We start from the raw sequence: 27444 nt of genomic DNA, 5'->3' as shown, positions 1-27444 counted from the left end.
TGTTCCCCCTTCGATTCCATGTGCCAAAAGTCATATCAGAAAGTCTGAAAAAAGAAACTTGGTTGCATTTACTGCCATGTTTCCTATTCCCAATGTATCACAGTGAATTGGGGTTGAAGGATGTAAAGGGAAAAAAGAAAGGGAAGAAGAGGTGATCAATCCACCCAGCTTTGTGATGCTGAATTTTTCCGTTCAGTAAACCTTATTGCCCCACCTAGAGCACAACTTCTCAATGTACAAATACAACTTAAATCTTAACTTTTAAACCTCAATGTGCTATTACTCCTCCTTTCTTCATGAAGTTTCTATCTTTAACCTTAGGTTTCTTCTCTCGATGAATAGATCACATTGTACGCTATTTTCGGTACTCCTACTTTAACAATGTATGGTTACAGATCGTTTGCCTTTGCTGATCTACTCAAACTCTTTTAGCATATAAAATCTTTCTGCCTCAGACACTTTGGGGCCGATTCACATAACTAATCTGAGACAAAATCCTAAACTTACTACTTTTGGTATTCACAGAAGGCATTTAGTAGTAGTAAAGTTAGGATTTTGTCTTTAGTTAGGATTTTGTCTTAAAATCGAAACTTAAGACAAACTTAAGTTTAAATTAAGACAAAATCCTAACTTAAGACGAAATCCTAACTTAAGACAAAATTCTAACTTTACTACTACCAAATGCCTTCTGTGAATATCAAAAGTAGTAAATTTAGGATTTTGTCTCAGATTAATTCTGTGAATCGGCCCCTTTGGCTCTGTAGCCTGGCTACTCCTTGATATAAGTCCTGGTTTGTAGCACTTTCAGTTTGTTTCTACCTTCTGTTTTGAAAACATTAAGTGGCTGTTCGTTTCAAATGCTCTTGCGATTTAGCAGTTGTAAGGGCAACTCTGAGTTTTCCTTACCTGGTAGACATCAGATCTCTTTCATGGGCTTGACCATCTGTGTTTGATGTCAGTCAGTCAGTCAAAATACTTTATTTCAATAAATCAATATCATAAAAGGACAATAGCACTATAGAATATTCACATGATCTAAAATACATAATTGATACAGGATAAAATCATGATTAATTCACACAATCAAAATATTTACAAAAAGGTGTAAAAATATTGTCTTTTAAAAATACATTTAAAATACATTAAGATACAGTAAAAATAGGTCAGTTAGGTAGGACTACATTATCTCATACATTTTACATTCACACATATCAATTTTATTCAATAAACATTCCCTATAGTATAAACAGTATTTGCTTTCATCCACTATAAAACCATGTTATAAGGGTTATTGGTCATCTTCCTCTTCTTGATTCTGTGTTTGATGTGTATTTCTTTGTTACATCAAGAATTTTGGTTGACTCTGCAAAATATTCCCTCAACAGCAAGCAGTGCCATACTACAGTGGGTCAGGTTTATACATTTTTTTGGGTCTAGTCCTCTCCATTTCATGTCTTAATTTGACACCATTTTTTAAAGAATAATACAGGATAACCTAACATAGCTACCAAGCAACATGTAACACATCAGCCCAATTTATGCCTAAGAGCATAGACACAGCATTGTAGACTACAGTGCAAGCATGCTTTGCAGACGACATTCAGAAAACAAGTGCATTGGGGTGACCACCAAAGCAAGAGCTAGCCAGCCCTAAAATTAGTCTCATTTCCCTATGATACTAGCTATCCCATCCCGGAGTTGGCGTACTCAAGAGAGATGGTAGTGTTGTGTTCATTTTTTTTTTTTTTTGCAACTATGCATTCGCATTTCGGGCATTCAAATTCCATAGTAAGCCTTTTGGGTTAGGTCAAATAAAATCTTTAAAAAAACATGAAGGTTCCTAGCTTGCACTCCAAAACCTTTTCAAAAGCCACATGTGTAACCAATCCATAATAAAAATGTTGATGTCCTACAAAATGTATGGTGCTGCAGCAATGTGTTTTCTGCTTAAAAACACCCCAGAACTAACTGCAATAAATGCCGTATTCCAAACCTGATATGTGGACTTGCTGCGCACACGACTGAGTCACACTCCCTCCAAAAATGAAATGTTCAGTGCACATTCTATCCTTCAAATGTGGAAATGTAATTATTCATTCCAATGTAAGTTGTTGCCAACAAAACAATTAAATCCATTAGGCAAATGCTTTAGGAATAGACGATCAAAGTGTATTCCATTTTCTTTAGTGCACTGATTCGTTACCTCATAACAACATCATTTACATTGCGTGCTTCACTTCCATGTATTTCGGACACTACATTGACCTTCTTAGGAGAAAATGGAACTTCAAGAAATTAAGTACAAACAACATTAAAAAAAAGAACCCAAACATCATATACCATACTTTATGAGCTTGAGTGACTTGAAACAAAACTAAATAAAACCAACACGAAACAACTTCTGTCTTTCAACAATCACGTGAAAAATAACCAGAATGTCACTCAAACCAGTATTCAAGCATTGGCCAGGGGTGATATGGTACCATCACCCGAGGACACAACCAACAAATGTACTATATTCATTGAATACTTTGTGAGAAGGATAGAAACCCAAATAAATAAAAATAAAGTACCACCTAACGTTGGAAAATGCAAGTGAACCCATGCATAAAATCAAGTTGAACGAAATATTTGAAAGTCAGTGTTGAAACGCAGACAAACAAAACAGCTTATCACAAAAATAGCCCTTAAAGAAACCGTGCCTACAAACTCGCAGTTAACAAGGCGACTGTAACTGAAAAAACGCTGGCATGATTGCGTGAACAAGTGCAACCAATCTTAACAGCCAGATAACCATGCGTGCAGAAAGAAACGGACTGAAGCTAAACAAACACCATGGGGACGAAAAAAGAAAAGCTCACCTAAGTAGTCAACACAGTCCTGTTTCATTGCCAAACCAACTTCATGATAGCCACTTTCATACAAATTACAAACTCTATTACAAGCGTCTCTAATCATGTGACTTCTCATAAACCAGTGAAACTGCAGACCATATGATTCTGCAAGTATCCATGATGACTCGAACTTATTCCGTGCCATATTGAAGGAACAGAAGATTAAACCGCTGCCTGTTTCTAACAAAAGTCCAATCATTCATTGGAACTCAATCAAGTCCTTAGGAAAACTAAAAAAAAAGCTCAACTGCATCTTATCAACCTTCATCAAAATAATCTTACCAAAAACGTGCGCCATGATAAATAACCTAGGGGCATATTATCAAGAACAGGCGATACAATTATCACCAGGAAACTGCCGCTAAAGCGGCGATAATGGGCTTGATAATATGCCCTTGAGAATTCCCATAGCAGTCCAGGTTAACACCAGAACCTGGGCTGCTATGGGAATTCACAAGGACATATTATCAAGCCCATTATATAGTTTTATCGCCTGCTCTTGATAATATGCCCCCTAGTTTCATAATGATTGGAACAATAGGGTGAAAAATAATAACCTTTTACTTGGACAAACCTAAAAATTGTAATGGTAATGAAATTGGTGACCAAGTGCACTATTGAACTAAATAGATAAGAAAGAGCACGTAGGAACTTTCTGGTGGTGGTGCCAAAGCTTAATATACAATAATGAATATATAATTAAAAACAAATCCACAAACTGCCATACAGCTGGTGCTAATAAATCAATTGTTGACAATACCACATATAAAGTGAATACATAAAATAGTTGTGAAAACATTGTAAAAAACATGACATTTCAAGTCTATAATTAGGACTAAAAGGCAACTCTGTTTTGAGCAATTCAATTTCAACCTTCGGTATTATGACCTCTAGAATTTGAAATAGTGAGTTGCCTATGTTGAGCTTTAATTTTTGCAATGCGAAGCGACACTGTGGGGTCGATTCCGATTCGGGAAACGAATCCGTACGACGATTCGTATTCATAGCCGTTTCCCATAAGAATCATACAAATCCGTCCGAATCGCGTAGTACGATCCGTAGGTTAGAAATAAGTCTGAATCCGTGCAACCGTACAAAAAACAAGGCTAAATCCGTATGACTTAGACTCTCACAGTGAACCGTACGATTCGTAAACATGCCGTACGACCCGCCAAGTACGATCCGGACCGGGCAATAAATACGCGATTCGTATGGAACACATCCCGTATAGGTAATTCGTATGGAGAGCCACACATTTACATACCTACCGTACTCCTAAATTCAAGGGGTGTACGCCCCGTACACCTACGACCTTGGGGGGGTACGAACCGTATCCCTATGCTCCGTACACCTACGATCATGGGGTGTACGCACAGGGACATACACACCATACCCCTGAAATCCAGGGGTGTACGCACCATACCCCGATGCACCGTACCCCTGCTATCATGGGGTGCATGCACCGTTACCGGGGCGGTCCGTATCGTACGCATTTTGAGGCGAAATTGGCTTTTACGGATGTTTTAAGGTCGTATGTGAATGTTTCTTTTGTGGTGTTAACAATGACTCAGTTTTAACATTTTAGTCGTGAAATGGAATCTTGGATGACGGTTATAGGGTATCCCCACATCATGAAAGTATTAGCATAGTCATCTAAAGAGTCTTCAAAAGATTGATGTTCCGCTGTTATGCATTTGACTCTCATAAATTGAGTCCATGGAAGGTGTTTTTTCAATTACATTGGGTGCAAACTAGAAAAGGCTCAGCAGTTGTTCGTATCAGTAGGTTTCTGGTACAACCCTGTTTCTAAGAATCATATTTGTTTTTATACTTCCACATCAACAAAAGTGATTTTTTATTTGTCATTTGTGTGTGTAAAATGAATTTGCACATTCTTCATGTTCAATTTAACTATTTTCTCTTGCAATTTAGAGAAAGATGTAAAAGCTGTATGTTAAATATAAGTTAACAGCGATTGTTCCAGGATGCGTCATTTTAAATGGGGCCTGATTCAAACATATCCATAAAAATATACACATAGCTGGGGGCCCCCCATGAATCACATTTATGTTCCCCTTTTTTGAAGAACACTTCTACTATTCCATTCAAAGTAACCGCAGTATGAACAGAAGCGCAAAACCTCAATCAAAACATATTATTGACTTGTATGTCTTCATGTCTCAAGAATGCTCATTCCATTTGGTATGTTACATAAAGCATGACCATCTATGGTGCATAGCCAAATATCTTGCTCATTCTCATTAAACTTCATTGCTGATAGCATTTTGAGAAAAGATGTAGGGCCTGACTCACAAAGTTAATCTTACCTTTTTGTGTATGTCTATGTTTTTTGATATTCACAAGTGATTTATGAGAAGTATCTTCACAAGTTCGATGTCTCTGTACATAAAAAAAACATAAACATACACAAAAGTGTATATTTACCTTTGTGAATCAGGTCCATAGTGTCTTGTACGTTCTATTCATAGACTGAGTTATACGCTGAAAAAAATAATAAATATACTTTCCCAGTGGTGCATAAATGAAGCCACATGCTGCCCTTTTTTTTAGTACTCCTTGTGTTTCTGAACTGAGTGATTCTGGTTGCACACCATTTATCAATAAATTGTTTGTTGGACTTACAAAGTGTTGGTTTTAACGAGACCCTCAAACCTCTTGGAATCCATTTAGCTTTGTGGTATTGGATTAAAGGTGTGGTATGTAGCCATTGATTACCTTCTCTTTGCAAGCGGACGCGCGCTGACAGACTGCAGCGGTGGTTAGTATTTATTATGTAAGGCTCAGTGAGTTCTTCTGCCCAGCATTAATAGTAGCAGACCACTAGCCTCCTGCAATAATGCTTTTTTTTTAAATTGATTTGCTCATTTACACATTACTCTGTTTTTTAAAATAAATTTTTACTCACTCTGCCTTCTTCTTTCTTTTGCCGCCTGCACCCTGGTCCACCACGGGGCTCTCCCGATTGTTGTGGAGGGTGCAGGCTGACACAGGCAGACAGTCTTTTCTTAGTGGCAGTTGGGGGCGGAGCACCGCGATTAGCGCCGCGCTTGCAGCCTATATCTTCCAAAGGCTAGCACGTTTGCGCCCGTCCGCGGCCAACCGGGTCCAGGGGCCATGCATTATGCCCGTTTTTTCTTTCCGTTACTCCTCAACTGAGCCATCAATCAGGATACTAGGAGTAGCATAGACAAACTAGGGATTTTGTCCCGCAAGAACACCAGCTGTAGTACCACTACCTTTCCTCCTGTTCACACGCCACCGACAAGTCCGAGGGACGCTCTCCTCAATACTCCCACCCCTCTTACCAGAACTAGCCAAGACAACCTGTCCATTTGGTACCTTAATACCCGCTCGATAGTTAAGCACCAATTAGAGATTTTCTATCTTCTAGACACCAATAAGCCAGATATACTACTTTTATCAGAAACCTGGCTAACAGCCGAATCCAACCCGACCATTCTGGCTGCAATCCCGGACAACTACTATGTCCTCCAGGCCAACAGGCTTGAGAGTAAGGTGGGGGGAGGGGGGGTTGCGACCATATTCTCCCAGTCACACAAATTCACTTCTCTAACAACATCAATAATTCCCTCTGTTTACAGCCTCCTTTTTAAGTTTGAATATAATGGCTCCACCTTTACCTATTCTACAGGCCCCCTGCCCACATGCCCAACTTCCCACAATTATTTGATAATCTGATTGCTGAGTTGGCGATTAACCATGCTAGAATCCTGATCATTGGCGATTTTAATTACTGGCCACATGACTTGCGTGAAAGCCCTTGCTCAGCAGACTTCTCTGATTTGCTGAAAGGAATTAACTTCTCCCAGCACATCAAAGTACCTACTCTCATGAAAGGACATATCCTGGATCAGGCCTGGACTTCCAATCTCGATATCATTACCTACAAATCACTCCCTGCACATGGTCTGATCACCACTTCATTTTTTTTCCATTTCCAATACCCTTGCCACTAAAGCATTTTGCGATTCAGGGCGTGCCACGAAATTCGTTTTACTTATTAAATTGTTTACTTACCTCCAATTATCCATATTCCGGTTTTTAGCACCCCCCACCCAGCCCCTCCCCTGCCCCGCCTTCCTGCCCCACCGTAACTCCCTCCACGGGCCGCTGCTGCTCCTCTATGAAGAACTTTCAATCAACCATGAATTTCATCATCAACTGGATGAACCTAAACCAGTTAAAGCTTAACCCCGATAAGACAGAGCCGGTCCTCACAGCGTCCCCAGCTAATCTGTGGAACTCTAACTTCTGGCCCCACTCCTTGGGATGCCCGCCCTCTCCAGTCAGCATGGTGAGGAGCCTAGGTGTTACAATTAGTAGTGATCTCACCATGAAGGCCCAGAATAACTCGGTGGTTTCCGTCTGCTTCTTCCACTTGCGAAGAATCCTATTCCTTATTCAAGTCACTCTGGCCCTAGTAATGTCGCGTATAGATTACGCCAATTCACTGTGTGCTGGAATCCCTGCATATCAATTACACTGGTTACAAATGGTACAGAATCAAGCCACCAGGCTTGTCTACGGCCAGCCGAAATTCCACCATGCAAAACCCCTGCTTAAGAGTCTGCACTGGCTCCCAGAGACCCAGCGCAGCCTCTTCAAACTTGGCTGCCTGATCCACAGAGCCTTGTCCTCCGACGGATTTGTTTTTATCGCTACCAGAATACATCGCTATGCCCCCTCTTGTGACCTATGCTCTTCCAGTCTGAATCTATTGACCCCTTGTTCATTTAAACGGGAAAAAAACGGTGATCTAGGATTCTCATCCCTGGCACCACATTTCTGGAACACCCTTCCCCCGGGATTGCGCCAAGTTTCCTCCTATCCTCAGTTTAGGAAATCCCTTAAAAAATGGCTTTTTTTCCCAGGCCTATAACTAGTTACCACCAGCCACATCTGTCAATGCCTCTCTTCCCAAGCACCAAGAAACCGCTGGCGAACGTGCGCTCAATAAATAATTTTATCATATCATCAAATGTTTTAATTCTCAAATGTTGTTTCTGGCACCATTAATGGTTAAGATCACCTATTTAGATTCCACAACTAATGCATAGGTGGCAGATGCCTGTTCAGGTGTATAAGCCTGAAGTGCCAGCTCGGTTTTCTGTAGATTGAGCTATGTCATCAAAAGACAGCTTGTACTTGAAACGTTGGTGCACATGGAAAAGTAAGTAGAAAAAATGAATGTCTTTCAAAAAAATGAATGTCTAAGTCTAAGGTGATACGCTTGTAAGCAATCCATAATAGAAATGTTGATGATCTACAAAATGTATTGTTCTGCAGCAATGTGTTCTCTGCTTAAAAGCACCCCAATTGAAACTGCAACAAATGCTGTGTTTCAAACTTGATAAGTGGACTTGCTGCGTACATGACTGGGACACAATCCCTCCAAAAATTAAATGTCCAGTCAAAGATATCCGTGAAAGCCCGACTCTATTGAAAGAGCAAGTCAGATGGGAAAAGTGAAAGTTCTGAAACTGTAACTCTTTTAAAAGCACTTGGTTTGATTTTTGTAGGTTTATTTAACGCCTTACAAGTAAACAGTGTTCCCAGAACCTTAGGTGATGGAGTTTATCCCCCTATATAATTAGCCCTTTTTTGATGCTTTGGAGATTTTTCATTTAAACCTTCATTAGTTTTTTTCCACAAATGGTTTCCAGAGCCAATTGTTTGTCCGTGGTGATCCTAAATGTACCCAAGTTACCCTGGGTTTGAGGATTTCCACAGAGGATGCTGAGAAAGTAGTCAAGCTGTATGCTTTTGATGAAAAAAATAGAAAAATGTGCTATGCAAGAACTATGCAAAAAATATGTATTTCTCTAAGAATAGCATCACCAAAATGTTTGCTTCCAACATCGCCCTCTTCCTGGTTTTCAGGAAGAGACAGAGTTCTAAAAATACATTTTTACCACACATTTTGCAACATTCTATATGCAGTTTATGGTGAAACCTCTGAAACCTGGAAAGATATTCATTTCTGAAAACTAAACAAAATTCTGAATTCAGCAAGGGTTGTTTTTTGATATTGCCTAAGGTTATTTCCAAAGGAACTAACTATTAATATCTAAATCTATGCTATCTCTTTTTCTTGCAGGCAACTAGCTAACTCCACTCATGTTTGAAGCAGAGATAGTTCTTATACCTGAACCTGGCAAAGACTTATACAATTGTGCTTACATTAGTCCCTCAGAATTACGCCCCTCACTTATTAATGTTCTCAGAGAATTCGAACAATTGTTGGGTTTTAAATCTTTTTGTTGGGCTAAAACCTCTTTCAGATACTTGAGTCTCATCATCAAGAGCCACCTTGAGGGTTGGATCAGGGCCAACTGGCTAGAGCTTCATAAAAATAAATACACACATTCATATGGCGGGGCAGTGGGGGTAGTGACCCGCATCTCCAACAAGATCCTAATACGTCCTACAAACAAGAGAGACTTGGCTTGCCCTAAACATTTGAAATATTACCGGGCAGCACACCTCTGGTTACTCTCAGAATTGTTTGTGAGGGAAAGCAAAAACACTGGTTTCACATGGTCTGAGCTGAAGCCTGCCGCCAACTATGGGACCTAGGCTGGCTCCCCTGATGAAATAACGTCTATGCCTCTACTCCTATTAAAACAGGCCTTGACATATGGGACCAAAAAAAATAGCAATCAAAAAATATATTTTCCCTTTCCCCTTCTCCAATACTCCCCTTTTTAGGAATCCTGACTTCTCACATGCTCCAAGCCCCACAGCATTCCCTAAATGGGAGAGGATTGAGTGTATAACCCTGCAGGACCTCTTCTAAGGGAACGATTGTAAGTCTATTAAACAGTGTAAGTATGATTTGTGTATCACAGAAAAAACACGGCTCCATTACTTCCAGCTCAGACACTGGGCTTTACATCCATTAAACCATGTGACTTATACATGTATTTGATTGAAAAAATGGTCTGGAATATAGGCCATATCGTGTCCTCCAAGAGTCAAGCCTTTTGTTAATCACCCTTATCAAACGTGTTAGATGACGGACTTGGGAAGTGAAATAGAACCCAAGGGCTGGGATCAGCTGTGGAGGGACATACCTAAATCTCTCAGAATTATCCCGCAGAGAGAATCTGCATACAGGGATCTACTAGTAGTATCTAACCCTGAGCAGACTACACTGCATGTACCCCTTCGTCCTGGCTTTATGCTGGTGATGCAACCAAGAACCAGGCATCTTCCTACATGTGTGGTGGTATTGTATTGTGCAATCATCAAAGTGTTTTGGAAGGAGATACTGGGGCATATAAAGGGAACCTTAGGCTAACCCCTTCCATCTGAGCCTGGCTTTTTTTTCCAGGAACTCAGACCAAGGTCCATAAGTGGAATGACGATTTTCAACTGGGTGCCCTTCCAACATATGTTCAGGGGCAGATAAAGAGTTGATTGCCCTTTACTGGAAAAAACAAAACCTCCCACCCGGCTCTCTATAGTTTTATAGGATGCAGCAAGTTCTGACTATGGAGCCAATAACATGCAACATAGCTCAAACCAAAAAGAAAGTTGATCACATGTGGCAGCCATTTAGTGACTACATATCCCGGTTACAACACCATAATAATGTCTGCATAAATTAAGCACTGCACTCAGGTTCCTTCTTCATGTAGGTTATTGTCAAACCATACACTTTACCATCCATATGCATAAAGCCTCTCTGACAATCTTTATGTTATGTTATGTTATGTTATGCTATTTGGATTTATAGCACGCACAACTACTCATGAGTGTCCCGGTGTTATGTATTTAGGGGAGCAGGAGACTAGCAGAGGAAAAGATAAGTTTTAAGATTTAGCTTGAATGCTGACAGGTCTTCAATACTGTGTAGAGCCAGGGGAAGAGCATGCCACGCTGCTGCCGCCCTCCGAGTGAGAGACCTGCCTCCCAACCTCTGGAACGGAAATCGGGGAACCATTGCGAGCCGGCGGGATGCCGATCGTAACAGTCTTGAGGGCACGTAGAAGGTAAACAACTTTTGCTGATAAGATGAGCCAATGCCATGAAGGGCACGGTGGGCTAGGACCAGCGATTTGAACTTTACCCGTTCTGCTACGGGAAGACAGTGAAGGGAGCGCAAGTGGTGCTGCAGGCTATGTCTGCTGGAAATGCCCGGCAGAAGTCTGGCTGCTAAATTCTGGACTACCTGCAGCTTTTTAATCAGGTAGCCAGGGATGCCAATGTAAAGTGCATTGGCATAGTACAGCCGTGACAGGGTAAGGGTACAAGTGGCCGTTTCTCTAGCTGCTTGAGGCAGGAGAGAAAAAGCCTTATCTTAAAGTCTTAAGAAGTCCAAATCAGGTACCGCAAGCTTTGTGATGTGAAAAGAGAAAGAAAGAATCTCATCAAACCAAACCCCCAAGTTCCTTGCCGGCTTCCCTTCAGAGGAGGACGGGGGAAACTCAACTGGCCACATAGCTTCCCGGAATCTGGGACGAAATTTTTGTCTCTCTGATTACTCCTCGTTGCATTTTAGTTGAGTCCCCGCGAGCTACCTGAAAATGGAATAGAGACAGTGATGAACTGCAGCAACAGAATTGTCATCACTGTCCCAGGTAAAGAGCAGCTGTGTGTAATCGGCGTAGGCCATCACCTTCGCTCCCAACCTCTCAGCCACATAGACTTGGGGGTTCACATAAATGTTAAAAAGAAGAGGACTGAGGGAGAACCCCTGGGACTCCAGTAGTCACATCCTGATGAAGAGAGGCAGATGAAGGCAGCCAGATGTGCTGGGCCCGACCGACAAGAAAGGACCTGAGCCAATTTAGGCCATCCCCGACACACCTATCCTGGCCAGACATGAGAGGAGAAGAGAGTGAGGGACCGTGTCGAACGCCATCGAGAAGTCAAGTAAAATCAGTGCTCCCCTCCCGCCAGAGTCTAAGCACTCCAAAATGGCCTCCACCACCTCCACCAGCACAGATTCCATGCTGTGTGCTGCTCGGAATCCTAACTGCGTGGGATGCAGCAGACCCTCTCTTTCGACAAACTCCGTGAGTTGTTTGGTGACAACCTTCTCCCTCACATTGGCCAGACCAGGTAATAGAGCGATAGGCCTGTAATTCCCTGGACTGCGAGTGGCTAATGATGGCTTTTTTATGAGTGGTAAGATCTTCGCCTGCTTCCAGGACACACGGACGCTAGCTGTGTGGAGGTACAGATTAACAACGCTATTCACCTCAGGATTCATTGTCTCGGCAGCTGCTGCTAGCAACCTGGCTGGACAAGGATCAGAAGGAGAGCCAGACTTTAGGCTCCTCAGGAATTTAAGCGAATCAGCCAAGTTCACCGGAATAAAGGAGTCCAGGCAGTGGACAAGGCAGGTCTCCTCTTCAGCTCCTTTCCTCACCAACCCTTCTACAATCTCACCCTTCAACATTCCACTATGATGTAAACCCATTCCAGATCAGCCATTCCATTTCATCATTATAAGGCTACATGTAACACATCCTCCCCTTAACAAAACAGAAATGTTTTTAAAAACCCATCTAAGTGCTAAGGAAAAAACTTACAAAAGTATGACGTAATAGGAAGAACAGAGAGGGAAAAATACATCAACATTAGTAAATATAATGCAGATGAACATAATAAATAATAATAATATTGCAGATAAATAATGTTCAGCATGAAAGAAAGTCCAGCCAAACTGATAAGGGAAACAGCATTAATGTAATGTAGTCCTTCAACTACCCTGAATATTTTTTAATCCTATCTGATCTCCTCATGACTCCAAACTTTCTGCTATTTACACTCCTCAACACTTCTTCATTCCTAACCACCATCTTAGAATATTTCACCATATTTGATGTTCTTCAAAGCTAACCTGTATCTAGCCTGACAATATGTGTCCTCACCTCACTGATTTTATATGCTCCCAAATATTTAGAAAGACCTTTCCTCACATGCCTTGGTTTCTTCACAAGGAAACTTTCTCCCACTGTCCATGTCTTACAATTAGCCTTACGGGTGTCTTCATGCCAGGTTCTATATTTCAATTGATGTTACTTCGTACAATGCAATCACTCTTCCACAAAGCTCCCCAAACCACGGGAAATTGTAAGCCATGCTGATTTCAACTTGAATGTGGCTTTTCTAACCTTCATCCATTGTAAAGGAGCCATTGTAGTAGCACCATTGGGTGTGGTTCAATGTGACCACAAATTGTTTCTCAAAACATCATGCAACAACAACCTGGCTTTCAATGACTTTTGCAAACACACTCTCCCCAACGTATCCATAGCTACAACCAGTCCATTTGCTTGAAGCCTGTGCAATTCCATACACCAATGTATTATCTACAACTCTTTAAGGAAATCACACATTTCTTCTGAGAAAATCTGCACAACACTATCCGGCATAATGGTTTCTTTTGAAAGCTCATCTTTTAGAAAATCAAGGACCACAGGCTTAGATATTGAATGTACACATTTGGTGAAAATCCATTTTGTCGCATTATCTACTAAGACAATCACAAATCGTCCAAGTCCAAGTTTTCTCCATGACTGCTTTTGTGCCAAACTACCAGAGGTTTACACTCAGGTTAATTTTGTCACTTTTGTGGCTCACCCAGAAAGGGATTATGGCTGCTGCTTGAACAGGCATGACCCGCATTCAACCAACAGAATTTCTCACAATAGTCATTAACATCCCTTTCGTCTCCCTGGGTAAGTAATACTACAGTTTTCCTCAATTTTTGACCCAGAGTCCTCTATTATTTTTATGTATGGATTGCCTGACCTAACTGTCTCCTGTGTGGCATTATGGGATACTGGGTGTGCGCTGAAGTTCTTGAAGGCACAGTGCCAGTTTTGTTAGCTAAGCTTTTTCTTGCAGCCTATTGACTAATTCTGTCTGTCATTCCATTTTTATTTTCATTTTAAAAAAGGTTTGTGAATGATTTCCTATGATCACTTTCTTTATAGTGTCCTATTTATTTTACATTCCTTTATTAACATTGTACATAACATTACAAAAATATCTGCAAGTGTGAGTCCCTGCTACTGGTTTCATATGGATTTCACCACATATATTGTAGTTAAGTATGGGCGGAAAATCCGTTCCGCTCGCGGATTTTGCGGATTTTCGGTAAATTCGCAATCCGCGAGATTCGCGAATTTCCCGCAAAATCCGCAAATCCGCGAGCAGCGGATTTTATGGCTTGCTCGCACTGTTCGCGTGAGTTCGCGGCTTCCCAGTTCAACTTCGCGCCCCGCGAATAAGCGCTAAATTGCAGAAATACGATCTTAGCAAAACCGAAACTACTTACCAGGTTCAAAAGTTCAAGCTCATCATTAATAGCCATTTCCTGTAGTGCTTCCTGAGGGGCCCCTCCAGAGTTCAGTTGCCTACTTGCAACTATTATGTGACCCTGCTCTGACCCTCAGAATAGTTACACATATGCCACAAAGGTCCTGAATTACAGCTAAGGGAGACAAGCAGGAGCCAGGCTGGAAGTTCAAATCCAGTGACACATTAATCAGCCCCTAATTCATTATTGTCAGTTGGGGCAGGGCAGGTGTTGTAACTAATTTTGCAACAATGAAAGCACTTAGCAAGTGCAAAAGATCACTAATCAAGAAGCACTAAGGAAGCAGGTGCCAGCTAAAAAAATATTCTGTGACACATTAATCATCCCCAAATTAATTCAGGTCACTTGAGGCAGGGAAGGTGTGCTTTGCTTTGCCACAATAATGTACACTGGACAACCAGAGGGTGCTGTGATGAAACAGAGGGTGGCATGGGCGAGCCAGAGGGTGGCATGGGAAAACCAGAGAGTGGCAGTGGTGACAGAGGGTGGCAGTGATGAAGAAGAGTGTCCCAAACAGGCTGGACACGTAGAAACAACAAGTTCGCAAAACTTGCGACCCGACAGGTAAGTTCGCTTTTGCGAAATTGTACAAAAACCCTCGCGACCTGGCAGAAACCCGCACGAACACAAAAAAAAAAAATTCGCGAGAATTCGCGGATTTTGCGGATTGCGAGTTCGCAAATCCGCAAAATTCGCGAACGCGAGATTCGCTAAATTCGCCCATGCTTAATTGTAGTGTTCACTATACACTCGGTAATAAAGCACTCCAGGCCGGCGAATCGCAGCCAACAATGCCACCCAACAGGCTATTACATTGTCAAGTGTGCAAAGAGAAAATAGTCAATGGGCCTGATTTGCAAAGGGCAACTGAGACGAAGGTCTAACTTTACGACTTTCGGTATTCACAAAGGGCATTTAAAAATAGTAAATGCCCTTTGTGAATACCAAATGTCTTAAAGTTAGACTTTCATCTCAGTTTTGCTTTGTGAATCAGACCCAATGTCATTACATGTTTAGTAAAAATGATCAAGACAGCAATTAACATAACACAAATCAGTCAGGGACACACCTTCTATGGATTCATGGGCAGGAACCACGCATAACACATGTTGGACCTCTAAACTGATACCAACTGTGCCTATGGCATCCACCTTCACCACCAGCCTTATTTTATAGTGACTTATAAAAATAATTGTTTTATTTTTTTGTCCCAAAAATTATAATTAAATAATATTTGACCTTCTTAGCCTTTTATAGGCTGCTGATGTTTTATATATATATATATATGGTTGGAGTCAAGGTTTCTGTAGAGATAGTGACATGGAAAGAATACCGAGGGGGTTACGCATATTGACTGCACCAAGTTATGAGGAACCAAACCCCGAGCTAATGAGAGAATGGGCTGCATGTAACCTAGAATGTTCACAGAGACTAACTCTCATTCTCATAAAATATGCTGATATTGACAGAGCCAAACTTTTGAAAGAGATTCAAGAGATTGAAGATGAGATAGAAAAACTTGAATTTAAGGAAGAAAAACACAAGTTAAGAAGTGACATGACAGCCTGATTAAAGAAAGAAGAAGACAAGATCAAAGCCAGAAAGGCATTAAGTCAGAGAGCCAAAAATGATTATGACCTAGGGCAAATTTTCACCTTTGCGAAACGCTAGGATGCAATGAGAAAATCAAAGTTCCAAGGCAGCAGTGGACCAACAAGACCACCCCCCATCAATGGCAAGCAATACCTCGCAATCTGAGATTAGTTCTGGTGGGAGCGACTCCGACTCGGAAATGCTCAATGTGGCAGCAGCAAGCCAAAAACCAAAACCTTCGCCTGGGGAAGAATTTAATTTTTTATGAGAAGAGCGACGCCAAACGCTTCGACCAAGACCGGCCAGAAATCCAGAAGCACCAACTTCAAATGGCGGGAGAGGCACAAAGCAAATACCAGGAGAGAAAAATCCACCCAAAAAAAGAGGAACGAGGTACTGGAGGAACAGAACACAGAACTAGACGACAACAAAAATACAATTGTCAACCATGCCAACATCAATTTAACAACACAGGAAGCCAATATATTAAAGCTAGAACTGTCAGATGATCCTCAGACTGATTTTGATTATTCCACTACAAGATTGGATGGTTACAAAGGAGTTTGTAAATTGAAATTGAAAAAACATTTTATAGTCAATCAAATGAACACAGAAAGAACACCGCAAACAACATCGACAGTTAATGTGGCACCGACGCTATCACAGCCAGATGAATCATGTCTACATATATTACAAGACCTGTATGATAAAATGCGACGGAACCAAATACAGGCGACTTAACACCCCCAGATCAAGGACAATCTGAAAAGGTGGCAGTCAAATCACAAAGTCCATTCAAAGTCAAACCAAAGTCCTCGTTCAACCCCATCGCAGTACGAGACGCTATTGAAATTTTCATGAGGCGGTGACGGCAGAAATGAAAAATCTAACAAAATCAGTACAAAAAAGAAACAAGAATTGGAACAAAAGTAACCAACAAAATAGAAACTTAATCTCGAAATTACAAAAAAATAAAAACATTGTGATCCGGAATAGTGACAAAGGCAGGAACATTGTCATCTGGCCGCTGAAGGATTGCAAGAGAAGCCTTTCACCAGCTAAATGACCGCTCTTGCTACGCTTGTACAAACATTAGCAGTCTAAAAGCTACATACAAAGACTTTGAGAAAAAACTCTCCGATGGAAACGTGAAAATGTACTCAGTGTTGATGAGTACAAATATATGAATAATGACAATCTGACCACCCCAACTATGTATTTCATTCCTAAAATTCATAAAAACCCTACAAATCCACCGGGTAGACCCATTTTCAGTGCTAGGGATGGACTAGTGGAACATGCAACCAAATACATTGATTTTTACCTACAAGGCTTTGTCCAGGATTTACCATTGTATGTGAAAGACACCAGTGACTTTCTAAGGAAAATCTCAACATTTGTTTGGCAGGATGATTTCCACCTGATTGCATTGGACGTGAAGGCGCTTTACACAAGTATCGAACACACCGATGGTTTGGCAGCTGTTGAACACTATCTCACGAAGAGACCAGTAGAACATCGGGAACATAGTATGATGTTAATAGAAATGATTACATTTTGTCTTCACAATAACATCTTTATGATCAGCAGCCAATTATACCAGCAAACCAGAGGTGTAGCCATGGGGGCTAGTTTCTCACCAAGTTATGCCTGCCTGCTAACCAGGCCACTGGAGTCAAGCTATCCTGGCTGAAGACAGCTGATAGCCTGAAACCGGCCCTAGGATGATTGATTCGGGTCCAGGGAAGACATGGCTTGGCGGTTCGGTCTGGACTGTTCCCATGAGGCACCCATGATATGCATATGGCGATGTCTGAACTAGGGTGGCTGGGTGAGCAAAATAACGATGGATAAAACCCAGATCTGTGACTGGGGGGGAATGTTTTGCCATTGTGCAACATTCCGTCCATCATCTTGTGTGTTTTGCTGCCTGCACATGGGCATGGGGGAGGAACTGGTCCTCATGGAAAAACATAGTCATCGCATGAAGAACAATGTTAAGATGTGGTTACGTTTTATTGATGACCTGTTTGTTATTTGGCACGGCACAATAGAGGAGGCTCACACATTTGTTGAGGAAATTATTATCAACAATGTCAATTTACAGTTTACAGCATCGATCAGTAAAATCAGTATCGAGTTTTTAGACAAACAGGTGTACATTGACTATAACAAGGATTTAAACCTGTCTCTTTAGGAAAAAAACAGCTGCAAATTCCGCATTACATGCAAGCAGCTCACACACCAAATATTTAATAACAGCATCCCCTATGGGGAAATGCTACGGTTGCAACGCTTTTGCAGTAACAGCGAAGATTTGAGGGTAGCACAACTCGAAAGTAAAAGAAGATATCAACAGAGAGACTATCCGGTCAACATAATTGACAAGCTCAATCCAGACAAGACTGAGTAAGTCTTGACTGTAGGTGGTTGCAGTCCATGGTCCCCGTTATTTTGGCCCCCTTCACTTGGTGTTCCCCCACTCCCGGTTCCTAAAGTCAAGACCCTTGGGATTCTGCTCAACTAACAACTCTCTGTGCACCCCCAAGTTAGTTCGGTGGTATCCTCCTGCTTCTTTTCTCTCAGGACAATTAGGAAAATCTCTCGCTTTTTCTCTATCCAGGCGTTAAAGGTCATCGTAATGGCTATGGTGCTTTCGCGCCTTGATTATGGAAACATAATCTACAACGCCGCGCCGGCTTACGCCATACATCGCTTGCAGCTAGTGCAGAATCAGGCTGCCCGCCTGATTCACGGATTGCCCAAATACCATCGAGCCACTCCATTGCTAAAGGCACTGCACTGGCTGCCCGTGAGAGAGCGATCCCTATTCAAACTAGGCTGCCTCACTTTCCAGGCCAGGATGGGCACTGCCCCCGAGTTCATCAGTTCAGCCATCAGTCCCTACTTACCGGGCAGAGAACTCCGTTCAACCCACATGGCACTCCTGACCATACCCCGCTTCAAGAAAAGAAAGCCGGCGGGGCGAAATTTGCGACCCTTGCACCAGTGTTCTGGAACTCCCTCCCCTTGGCGCTTCGTACTTCATCCTCCTATTTAGAGTTCCGGAAAAATCTGAAAACTTTTCTCTTTTCTAGCGCCTTTGCCACTTAGTATGCCCCTCCTGCTGCTGTCTGCTGGTCGTAATCCTTAAAGCGCCATGAAACCGCTGGGTATAAGCGCGCTCAACAAATGTTTTTAAATTCAAATTCAAATTCAAAGCCATCACTAAATCCTTGCAACAGAGTAGGGAACAGGCAATGTAAGAGAGAGGGTCCCAAACAAATGTAGAAACATGCCAAACTAATACTGAGAAGGAAGAATTCATATTAATTATGAAATACAGTAAGCAACACAGGTCTCTTGAAAAAATTATCCAGCTAAATTGGCCCCTGGTGCGAAGTGATCCAGTGATTGGACCCCTGCTACCGCAGAGGGTGTCCATCACCTAAAGCAAGGCTCCCTCAATGAAAGATATTTCGGTAAAAATGAGCGCTGAAGTTGTTGACAACAGTGGCTGGATTAAAGCCAATAAAGGATTTTACAGTTGTAAAACCTGTAAAGCATGTTCCCATGGAATAAACAAGAGTACTTACATGACACCCTTTAGTGAAAGAACATGTAAAATATCCAAATTGTTGACATGCAAAACCGAATTTGCCGTCTATGTCCTGTCGTGCCCATGTGGACTTCAGTACATAGGCAGCACTAAACTACTGGTTCATAAACTGGTGTTGCAACACCTGAGATGATTCAGAAAAGGGGGTGGTGATGAACAGAGTGTCTGAATTAAGCAGACCACTCTTACCCAGTCCAAAGATCAGGGCTTGATCCATCACCGTTTTTTAGCTCACTGCACCATCCCAGCTCAGAACTTGGCTATATGCAAATTAGTCTGACCCTGGCCCAGTGCATCATGGGAACAGGGCAGACCAAACTACCAAGCCAATTCTTATACTGGGAAGGAAACAAGCTTCCGGGGACCGGTTTCTGGCATTTCAGCCGTCTTTGGCCCGGCTTGCTTGAATCCTGATGGTGCAATGAGCAAGGGACTCACATCTGAGTATACCCTTCCACGCTTATGGTGGACAAAAATGATTCAGAAAAGGGGGTGGTGATGAACAGAGTGTCTGAATTAATGCCTGGCATATAAGGCACTACAAGGGAAAGGGCCACTGTATTGGAGAACACACCTCAAGAAGTACATACCATATAGAAATCTAAGGTCGGCATAGGCACAACTATTGTCAGTCTATAGGTACAAGCAGTTACGCTGGGGGGGGAGAGTTTCATTGTAGGAACTGCGAAGGTGTGAAATTCTCTCCCCTTGGCGATAAAAAAATAGCAAGTTCCTGATGTCATTTAGAAGTCTGCTGAAAACATGGTTGTTTAAGAACAATCGAAACCGCAGCATTCTAGCTTTTCCGTTAGTCCTAGCGCCAAGACGCTCTTGGGCATACGCTGCGCTTTATAAGTCTGTAAATCAAATCAAATCAAATTAAATCAATTCTGCAATTCAATTCAAAACATCGGAGGGGCTGAATGCCACAGAAGATTTACACACATGTCTCATATAAACAAATGGAAGGGAGAAAATAAGGAAACTGTAGGACCAGACATGAGGGTTTTTACCAAAGTTTGCTAATCAAATCTATTTATAGTTTTTATTTAAAAATCTTTTTAACACCCCATGTTTTATAATCAATTTTTAATGAATTAATTATTTAAGTTATGGTTATATTGTGTTTCAACTGTACGAGGGGAGATTTTGAATGCATTACATGAAATATTTATAGTGATACAGATCATCAAATCTATTTTACTATTTATTTATGTTATGTTATGTTATGTTATATTTAATTTGTAGAGCGCACGGCTACTTGGGAGTGTCCCGGCGCTAGCTTCTGAAAGAAAGAAATGCCCTCTCAACTGATTAAAAAAGCAACGTTTTGAGTTTCTTCCTGAACAGCAATGGGTCTTGAATGCTCCGCAGGGCGAAGGGCACAAGTTCAAGGCTAAACCAGCCCTGCGCACAAAGGAATTGCCACCCAGACGCTGGCGCTTGAACTTCGGGGTCTGCCTTAGCAATTGAGCAGAGGACCGAAGCTGTCTCCCTGGCACATAGAAGGCGAATCTCTTTTGCAGGTAAATAGGGCTGGTGCCATACAGGTCCCGATGAGCAATGGTCAGCATTTTAAATTTCAGGCGCGATTAAACTGGGAGACAGTGCAGGGCACGCAAATGTGACTGAACACTGTCCCTGGTAGACAAGACCACGAGAAGTCTAACCGCAGAGTTTTGGACCACTTGCAATTTTTTATTTTTTTTATTTATTCATCTATGTATTTATTTAAGTATTTATTCATCTGTGATGTTTACATTCATACTGCCAGTCAGGGTTGTAAATGTGCACAGGAGCTCCATAAGTGGAACACACGCCATAGGTCCAGCTTAACACATGGGGTGGTCATTACAAATTAAAAATAAAACTAGACGGGGCGTGGCTTGACCGCCGAAGCACCATGGCGGACCCCGAGTGAGCTCCGTCTCCTCACAGAGCTCGTTGCCGTCTTCAGAACCTTTCTTGCCCGCACATTTTCTCTCCAGCGGTATGTGCAGGCATGCGGAGTCAGGGGTGAGTCTGCTGGACTGCTTTGAGGCACATTTCTTCGTTGCCGCGATGATTTATTCACTGCAGCATTTTTTCTTCAGTGCAATGCGAGCAGCCGCCATTTCTGACCGCGGCACTCGCGCTCTTATTCGTTTATCTTTGCCGCTTCCTCTGCCTTCTATGCCCTTATAAACCATCTGCTGAAATTTTTTCCAGCCGCTTGCCTCATACTTAATCTTTTATCAACTGGAACTTTGTCTACACATTTTGGTTACCATTATTATGGCTTTTTTGCCCATCTGTGGAAAACATTGTTCTGTATCTGAATTTTAGTAGTGCAACTAGAGGATATTTGAGCTGAACCATGCCAATTGGGGCAATGATTGTGCAGAGCAGCTAGTTGTTCATTTCAACCGGTTCATTGGCTGAGCAGAATAACAGAAGAGTGGTTACTAATACCTGAATCCTATGTGGCTAGGTGTTATATCCTCCTTTCTTATTTTATGAGGAGGCAGGGTCCATAAATCAGAAGTCCTCTCCACCTCCAACTGATTTCTTGTATTCCTCCGTTTGTGAGGTGTTGACAATAGTGTTTACTGCGGCTTCTGTGAGGGGAAATTTGGTAATACCGGCCCTCAAGCTTAGCAGTTAGCATTATATGTGGACTCTTTTTCTCACTGTCTGAGATAATGTGAGATTCAAGTCGTTATACATGCTATTTATACCTATTCTTTGCTCTGTTCCTGGATTCTATTATGATAGAGTAACTTTCTCATCAGCTTTTCTATTTTTTGGTGACCGCAGGCCCTACCGCATGTGGCAGTGTATTCTTTAACAACTTATTTACCAGCATTTGCTAAGCAATTTCTTGCTGTCTTCTATTTTTTCCTTATAAGTTACCTTGCTTATCTCCAGTGTTCATTATGGCTAATGACTTTCACTCTGCGAGATCCTCCTCTGCTGGTACTAAACCAAAAAGGCATAAGAATGACCCACCCTCTCCTATCCTCTCCTCACAAAATCCTGTTTTGGACACTATATTGGATGAGGCAACTCAACATCAAGTATGGAATTCTTCACCCCAGCCTTTGTAAAATCACACATGATGGACGATCACGTTCCTTTGATGATCCTACTAAACTCTTCCTCGACACGATTTCATCGCATGGCATGGAGACTAATAACTAATGATTCCTTTTTCTTTTAGGATCATTGCGTTATCTGCTACCTGTATAATCTATTGTTTCTTTCCAGGATTGCTGGCTTATCTCCATTGTCATTAACTTGCATTATTTATTTTTATTTAGTTGCTGACTTTCATTGTCCTTTTTGGGGTTCTTTTTTCTGTTACTATTCTCTTATGGGTGTCTGTGTTCTTCGCTGTCACCATGCTTCTCTCAACTTGTTTTTTTTTCTTTCTTCAGACCTGGATTTTCCTCCTTGATCTGTCTACCTACTCCCTTTTTCTATCTTCCTATCCCTCTCCCTTTTTCTATTTTTCCTTTCTTTATTTTTTCTTCTTATTTTGGCAGTTCTGCTGTTTAACACGTTTTGTTTTTTACAATGTTATCCTTTCATCTTTGCATAATTGGTATTTTTCTTGTCTTTCTTTTTGGTTCCACAGTTTTCTTTTTGTTGGTCTTGCAGTTTCGTGTTCCTGTTTCATTCCTTACTCCATAATCCAACTTCATAGTTAATGTTGTCTCGTGGAATGTACGTGGTCTAGGTCATCCTGTCAAACGTCAAAAGGTATTGTCCCACTTAGCTAAACTTAATGCTCAAGTTGTTTCTTTGCAGGAAACCCATTGTAATGATGTTAAATCTTTAAAACTTAAGTGCCATTGGGTTAGTCTAGTTGTTTTCTCACCAGCTATTGATCGTCATGGTGATGTTGCTATATTATTTCAAAAATCCATTCAGGCTCAAATTGTATCATCTGACTGTGATTCCAATGGTCGTTGGGTGATAGTTGACGCTACCATCAACAAAAAGCTTATTACTTTTTTCAATATTTATGGTCCTGTGAAACCAGACCCTGAATTTTTTCATTAGAATTTTTTCATTAGAATTATTTTCCAAAATTGAAATTGATGTCTATCTCTAACCCTAATATGATACTTGGTGGCGATTTTAATAATTGGTTGGATCTTTTCTCTGATAGAGTATCAAATTGTAAATTTAAACCTGATAAGACTCACAAATCATTCCAGTCAGCCATTTCCTACGGTTCCTTGTTTGACTCCTGGAAAACATGTAATCCAGATGCCTCTGAATTTACCTTTTTCTCTGCTGTTCCCCACACTAGATCTCGTATTGATTATATTTTAGTTTCCAAGTCATTGTTGCACTGTCTCCAATCATCTGAAATTGGCTCTATTTTTATTTCTGACCATGCCCCTGTTTCCACCTGCATTGATACATCCCTATCCCCTCTCAAACAAGGTTGCTGGCGTTTTAATAATTACCTTTTATCTTACCGTAACTTTATTTCAGAGGCATCCTCTTTCATTAAAGAATTTTTTGAACTTAACAACTCTCTTGGTACCTCTATACACAATAACTGGGATGCTTTTAAAGCATCTTTTAGAGCCTTTTCTATTGCTTACAAAGACAAGAAGAAAAAATTGTTGAGTAAAGAATATAAAGACACACTAGGTTTAATCAAAACTTTGGAACATAGATACTTTTCCTCTAACTCTCCCTCTTCGTTACAAGAACTAATTAAAGCGAAATCCATGTTAAATAAAATTGCAACTGTCAATGTCTGTAATGTCCTTCTTAAAATCAAATCAAAATATCATGGGGTCAAAATAAAGCCGGGAGGATGTTGGCAAACTACTTAAAAACTAAATTTGAACGTAAAAATATTGGCCCTATTCATTCAGAAATGAAAATCAACTCCTCTCTTCTGATTCTGATATTATTGACACCTTTCAATCATATTATAATAACCTGTATACAGAAACAACTGTCCCAACTGAGGGAGATTTCACGTCTTTTTTCCACAACATTCCCAAAACTGCAACCCCTCCTGACATCTTTACCTCTCTTGAGGAAGATATTTCTCTTCAGGAAATCAATGCAGCCCTACAGCCTTGAAAAGGTCCATAGCGCCCGGTCCTGATGGTTTTTCATTAGAATTATTTTCCACTTTTTCTTCCATTTTTGCTCCTAAATTACTGGAACTTTTTAATTCCTTTCTATCCAACTGTAAAGCTTCCGGGTCTTTTTTAGAAGCACTTATTATAGTTATTCCCAAACCAAATAAAGATCCTTCCCTATGTAAGAATTTTCAACCTATATCTTTAATCAATTATGATTGTAAAATTTTCGCTAAGATTTTAGCCACCAGATTGGAGACTGTTATTAATCCAGATCCGTCTGGTTTTGTTAAAGGTTGTTTAGCCTCTGATAATGCCAGAATGTTTTCTAATATTATTACTCTTAGCAAAAAATACTCTTCCCCCTTAGCAGCTCTATCATTAGATGCTAAAAAAGCTTTTGACCGAATTAATTGGGATTTTATGATACATAAAATGGTTTTGTTTTGGTCCCAAGTTTATTCCATATGTTAAATTGCTCTATACGGATCCTAAAGCATGTGCTTCTTTTAATGGTATCTTTTCCCCCTATTTTTTTGTGCAAAGAGGTACACGCCAATGTTGTCCCCTTTCCCCTTTACTCTTTCTGTTATGTCTGGAACCTTATCTTCAACCCATCAGGAATAACTCACAGATTTCTGGTTTTAAGCTAAAATCCCATCATATTAAATGACATTCTTATTTATATGTCTGATCCTGTATCCTCTCTCCCACATTTTCTTCACGAAATGTCCTTATTTTCTTAAGTGTCTGGATACAAATTAAACTTTTCCAAAACAGAGATTTTGTCATTAAATGACTCATGTTATCAACATATGTTTGATTCCACTAATTTTACATGGTGTCCCCAAAAAATGTAATATTTGGGAATTTCCTCTAATATCCCTGACACACTGTCCCATAATTTTACTGCCCTGAAATCTGAAGTTACCAATTTTCTATCCTCTTGGTATCCCTTGTTTTTATCCTGTTGGGGTAGACTTGATACAATAAAAATGATGATTGTACCTCAGGTATTATTTATTTTATCAATGTTACCTTTTAAAATTCCTAATTATTATTTCTCACAGATTAATTCTATTTGTACTAAGTTCCTTTGGAACAATAAGCCTGCCGTATTCCACTATCCAAACTGTCTCGTCCTAAATCTGAGGGAGGTGTTTGATTTCCTGACTTTAGATTATATCATAATGCATTTTTAATTCGCCAATTTTATGCTTTGTCTATAGATTATCAAGACGTATCTAAACCATCATGGGTCTAATTTGAAAGTGCACTGTTAAATGACTTTTCTTTTCAGGGTTTGATTCTTATGTCCAAATGTACTTTTATTTCTCAATATCCAATTTTGAAATACTCTCATTACATATTACGTACACTTTTCTTTACTCCTTTTGACGAATATCAATCTTTACTAGCTTCTTCATTATGGTTTAACAGTCACATTAAATTTCGTCACAAATCCTTTAACTACAAACATTGGAAAGAAAGGGGTATTTCTTAAGCTTATCAATTGTTTGCCAATAATGTAATTTTACCCTTCCATAAACTGCAAGAGAAGTATGACCTACCTGACTCATGAATTCAATAATATAATGTTCTAGTTACAACTCTCCAAAGTACCCTAACACTCCTCTTTATAATGTTTCTTCTAATACTATACCCAGTGCTTCATTTATATATACAATTTTATCTAATGTATCCTGTCCTCGTAGAAATTCTAAGGTTGAAATTGAATGGGAACACAACTTCACTCTAACATTATCTATTCCTCAATGGGACAAACTATGGCAGAAATTATTTAAACCCTCCAAGGCTGCCAACATAACACAGTCTCTCTATTTTATCTATAATAGAGTTGTTATTACTCCCTCTCTCCTACATAAATTCAATCCCTCAATATCAGCATCTTGTTGGTCATGCCTTACTGTTGAAGGTGCATTAATACATCTACTCTTCCACTGTCCTAAGGTTAATTCTTTTTGGAAAATTATTTGGTCAAAATGTTTATTGATTTTTTCATATAATATTCCTTTTAGTATCCATAAAATATTTTTAGGCACTATGTCTCCAGATTTTGATCAGGTTTTCCCCAAAACTATCTTATTTGACTTGTTTCTTGCTGTTGCTTTTAAGGTTATATTAACTCACTGGAAAGACAATTCTAAATTGCCTTTTTTGCATTGGTGGAATCTCATTTGCGATGAACACAGAATTGCTTCTGTTTCTCATACCTCAACACATTTACAGATCAAATCTGATGTATTATGGTTACCATTTACTACTTATTTATCTTCGAAATTACCTTCTCTATAATTGCCTAGTTCCTCTTCATTTCTCTTTTCTTTTCCTACTTTTCTTCTCTTTTCCTATCTCTCTCTTACTTTTCTTCCTCTTCCCCATCTTCCTCTTTCCCCCTTCCTTTTTAATATTAAAACTATCTTCTTATAGTACTCTTATACACTAGTTATTCCACAGATTTGCTCTTTTCAATTTTCTCACTGTTCGTTTTTTCTTACCATCAGTTGTTTTTGATTATGACTATATTGTACTAGTTCTTGTAATCACTTATTATTATATCCCTAACTTCACTATTCTTTCATATATATGTATAATAAGTTATGTATTTACAGCACTATTTGAACATACTAGTTGTTCTTTGTATTTTCTGTGTTTGTTTCCTTAATAGAAATTATTTAACAAAAAAAAAAACCTAGACAATGGAGTTTGTGAAAATACATCAATCAATCAATCAATCAATCAATCAAGGACATTTGTAGAGCGCACTACATACCCGTAGGGTCTCAAGGCGCTGGGGGTGGGAGAGGTGCCGCTACTGCTCGAACAGCCAGGTCTTCAGCTTCTTCC

At 40.4% G+C, this 27444-nt stretch overlaps 1 protein-coding gene across 1 annotated transcript in view; it reads left to right on the top strand.

The window, feature by feature from the left end:
* CFAP97D1 (CFAP97 domain containing 1) overlaps positions 1–27444 on the top strand; it is a 662361-nt gene that overhangs the window by 532738 nt on the left and 102179 nt on the right. The window lies entirely within an intron of this gene.

Source organism: Lissotriton vulgaris, chromosome 5 (assembly GCF_964263255.1).
Source record: "Lissotriton vulgaris chromosome 5, aLisVul1.2, whole genome shotgun sequence".
Lineage (NCBI taxonomy): Eukaryota > Metazoa > Chordata > Amphibia > Caudata > Salamandridae > Lissotriton > Lissotriton vulgaris.
Note: the sequence above shows the minus strand (reverse complement) of the source record. Positions and strands in the feature narration are given on the sequence as shown.